At 26.1% G+C, this 5,000-nt stretch overlaps 1 protein-coding gene across 1 annotated transcript in view; it reads left to right on the forward strand.

Moving 5' to 3' along the window:
* LOC137639489 (protein FAM200C-like) overlaps nt 1-5,000 on the forward strand; it is a 146,630-nt gene that overhangs the window by 109,442 nt on the left and 32,188 nt on the right. The gene's annotated exons all lie outside the window — the stretch shown is intronic.

The following is a 5,000-nucleotide window of genomic DNA, read 5'->3' on the forward strand; positions in this document are numbered from 1 at the left end:
TTATTTTGTACAGTCATAAATTCTATTCCATGAAGAACGTAATATGATAGAAATATATATTTTAGGCTGTATTATTATTATTATTATTATTATTATTATTATTATCATTATTATTATTATTATTATTATTATTTTCATTAAAAGTTTATTATTATTATTATTTTTATTATTATTATTATTTTTATTATTTTTATTATTTTTATTATTTTTATTATTATTATTATTATTATTATTATTATTATTATTATTACTCTCACAGGCTAAGGTATAATATTAATTGGAAAAGCAAGGGCTTCTACAAAAAAAAATAAATAAAGAAAAAAAACATGGGGATTTATAAACTACACGAGATGTTATCTACATGAAAAAAATTCTCAAGGATAGTAACAACATTGAATTATAACTCTCATATATATATACTATGAAAAAAATTAGAAAGTAAGAGGAAGAGAAATAACATAGTACAACGGGGCCAAGTGTTCCCTGAAGCCAAAAATATCTAATCGATGTCAGTGGAAGACTATGGTACAGCAGCTTTTGCATTACCCAAGAGTTGAGAACATTGGTTTGATATGGAGTGTTCTTCTCCTAGAAGAGCTGCTTACCATATCTAAAGAGTCTCTTGGACTATTATCACGAAGAAAGTAGCCAATGAACAATTGCAGTGCAGTAGTTAACCCCTAGAGCAAAGAAGAATAGTTTCGTAATCTCAGGTGTATGACAGAGGAAAATTTGGAAAAAATAGGTTAGACTATTAAGTACTTAATAGGCAAGGACAAAAATGAGCCGAAACTAGAGAGAGTGATCAATTGCAGTAGTTTCTGGCCAGTCAAAAGACAGTATCTCAACCTTTTCCTCTCTCCTCAGACTAACTATATATTATTTTATAACCACAAGCATTTGTCTTCTTTTTCTCCAGTTATTGTTTTCTACCATGAAGAAGTACACTTCTTTTCATTCTGGATCACCTTGCTGGATTCTCATCCGTTGACCTTCTTTATCTCATCCGACCTTGACGAAGTAGTAATAAGCCACTCCTTATTAGAGTCAGTTGATCCTCTTTCATGGCTCGTGCAAATATTTTTCATACGTTAATGTGTTTTTTATCAAATTCTCTAGCCTTGTAACCAGACTTTGGATTACCATAGGCTCTTTAGATCTTCATAACAATTCATTGTTTTTAAAGGTCTTTATATAAACTTTAAAATGAACACAAGTATGTTTTAGGTATTGAGGTACTTATATTCTTTTTTTACCAAAGACTTACTGAATATTAAGTTTTTCAATCATAAAATAAATCATGATTTCTCAATAAATAGTCTCAAAATTGTTAGATACGTTGTAAATGCAGTCAGCTATGATAATATATGAAAATCTTAAAAAACTTCCTTTTGTGAGTAAAGAAGTTACACCCAAATTTTAAATTATGATTCGGTATTCATTGTAATGATTTTATTTTAATCTGTTCAATGTAACATGTTAATTAAAAGTGGGGAGATTTTTTTACTTAACTATATCATATCAATGATGAATAGAGTAAAATATAGAATTTTAAAATGACACAGAACTTATAAAGGAGGTAGCTGACTTTTTTTTAAAAAGAAAACTATAATTGCCTTACCTGTTGTTAGAACTCGTATACCATTATAAACATATAATTTAAACAACCTAATTGATGTCAAACAAAAAATCCCCAAAGAAGACTATTAGGACCACTTTGTTTATTTAATCGGCATTATCAAAGCCCATATTATGTTTTTGTTAGTCCATATTTAAGGGTGTTTGTTTTCTTCCTATTGTTATATTGAAGATAATACACAGACGCAGACTCCATCATGTATATATTTGCTGACTAATTTAGATAAAGATATACTACAGCATATTGTATATTTATGGTGTATGACGAAGTGGGATTTAAAGCAGCGTATACAAAATATAATTTACCTTTCTCCTATGGAGAAAATCAGGAGAACTGGAAAATAGTAAATACTTCAATATAATATTAATTAAATAATGACTAGTCTACCAAAGATATCTAACAATAATAAAACTCAAAATTCTAACCATATTATTGTTATTTAATTATGAATTTAGACGTATAATATTTATATATTTTTAATTATCAGTAACGGCCAGAGAGAAAAAAGGAAGAATAGAAGATTGTTATATCATCCATTGATCAAATATATTATCAACTGATCGCCTCGCTATTTATAATTACACGAAGGACATATAGAAAGGTTTCGACAACAGGAAATTTACATTGCAAGAAAATATTTTTATATCTGATCCCACTTATTATTATATGATTACTGCTTTTAAGAATATCCTTCTTCATTAAAAGCATTTATTTATTTTCAATAACCAGAAAGACTAATATGCTGATACAAGCTATGTCATTGCATGCAGCATTATTTCATTCTATTTCTAAAGAAATATTAAAGACGTTTTCAGGATCTAAAAATAAAAGTTTTTTTTCCAGTTATTCCAATCACTATAATTAAATTCTGTTTTATTTTATTAATTTTTTTTGGAGATAACTATATTTCGATAATTGTAAAAATAAGGAAGACTTTATAAAGATATTTCAAAAAGTACTTGGCCCCCAAGATAAGATCTTTTCTCTGTCCACTTTTAGGGGAGAAGTGGAGAAAGAAGCGATTCGTAGAGTATTTCCCTCTTCCGAAATTAGATTAGGATGCTCTAAGCGTGAATGCGTTTGATTTGGTTTCTTAAGCAATCTCTTTGTTCTTTTCAGAGAGAAAGGAAATACTCGCTAAATCAAAGGGATTCAGGAAGGATCGGAATTAAATCAAGAGGATTAAGATGAAAAAATTCTTAAAGGTCTGAAAAAAGAAACAACTATATAAAGGAATAAGAAAAAGCTGTACTTGGAGAAAGGTGAGAAAGAAAATTTCCTAAATTACGAAATAAAATTGTATTAATTATAATATTATATATATATATATATATATATATATATATATATATATATATATATATATATATATATATATATACATATATATATATATATTTATATATATATATATGGATATATATATATATATATATATATATATATATATATATATATATATATATTTATATGTGTTTATATATATATATATATATATATATATATGTGTGTGTGTATATATATATATATATATATATATATATATATATATATATATATATATATATATATATATATATACACACATGTATATATATGCATGTATGTATGTATGTATGTATGTATGTATGTATGTATGTATATATGTATATTTATATGTATATATGTATGTATATATATATATATATATATATATATATATATATATATATATATATATATATATATATATATATATATATATATATTACACATGCTACATTAAATTTACCTTGCGATGAAATAATAAAATAACTTGTTTGTATTCTAAATGGAAGGAATATAATAAAAACAATACTTAGAAGTTAGAATATCATAATAACAAAACGATTACATTTAATAAAAATCATGAAAATAACTAACTTTAATCTCTCTAATGAAGAAGAAATTTCCGGGAAAAAGATTCTAGTGTTTGACGGAATTTTAACTCATTAGAGAGAATTACAGTAAAAGACAAACATTGACCATAATATATAATTATAATACTTGGAATACGTATCACGACTGATAGCGTTCTGAGGCTATACATTGATTACTATATCAAAGGTTGAATTTATTCACCCAAATAATATTTTTTTTCCATTAGTTTCAGTTCCTTTTCCTCATTACTTATTTTCGGCAAAATGCAGTTCGTTGGGGCAGAAGCAATATTCATATTACTTGGCAAATTGATTTTATTTTTTGAGTAAAAGGATTTTTTGTATTATTCTGAAGTAGCCTACTCTAAAGCTAGTTCTACCAATTACGAGATATTATGATTTATTGTTATCTTGACAGGAGTGAAACTGATTAAGAAGCAAATAGAGGGCTGTTACTTAGTCTTCCAGTAAGTTAAGAATATCACGGTCTAAGAGTGGGTTGACACATGGGTGTGGGTCACCTTTCTCCTGGTAGATAAATAAGTAAGTATGCGGTTCCTAGGTTAACCTATTTGGAGAACATTTCGGTAGGTGATGGTCTTGTGTTTGTTTCCCTTTAGCAATTAATTTGATTGAAATTTGAAGGTAGTCTTTCAGTCATAGCATTTACCAAGTACACCCAGTCTCTTGAAACCAACTGTAAATGTCCCCATCTGTTTTCTTTATAAAAAATAAATAAATCGATAAATAGATAAATAATATAGTTTACGTTTTTGAGTAATGACTGCAAATGATTTATGACATGCGAATACTGAACAACAGATAGTTTATGAGATCAAGAATTTAAATATGTCTTGTGATTTCACAATCTATTATTCTTTATTTTTAGTTATAACGACAAAACAACAAAGTAGAATTTTATTTCGTGGAATTCTTTTTGCCTTTTCAGATTCATTTTTATAAATTTTTTTCTATAAAAAAGAAATACTCTAGTTCCATAAAACACGATATCTGTTATTTTATGAGGTTTCATATACAGTAGGCAATGAATAAATGTATAAAACTTTTTTTTTGTATCTTTGATGTACAATACTACTAAAGATTTCCAGTATGAAGCCAATACAACTTTTTAAAATGCACGTGGTGAGCCCATTATCAGTATTAACAATTCATATCATAAATTGAAATGTATTACATATTATATCAATACGAGTTTGGTTTCACTGCTAGATAAATTCATCCATTACATGATATGAAGAAATTTTTTTTTAATTGTTTTAATATAATCCCAATTAAACTATAAGCCTAGATATAATTGATGTGTTCACTTAGAACAAAATATAATAATGCTATTTTTATTATTTTTCATTCATTGTTTGTATTTTAATTTTTTTGAGGTGGTTGTATCTGAAGCTCAAAAAAGGATAAAACATGATGAAAGACTTGAATTTTTCATTTTATTG

Source organism: Palaemon carinicauda, chromosome 1 (genome assembly GCF_036898095.1).
Source record: "Palaemon carinicauda isolate YSFRI2023 chromosome 1, ASM3689809v2, whole genome shotgun sequence".
Taxonomy (NCBI): domain Eukaryota; kingdom Metazoa; phylum Arthropoda; class Malacostraca; order Decapoda; family Palaemonidae; genus Palaemon; species Palaemon carinicauda.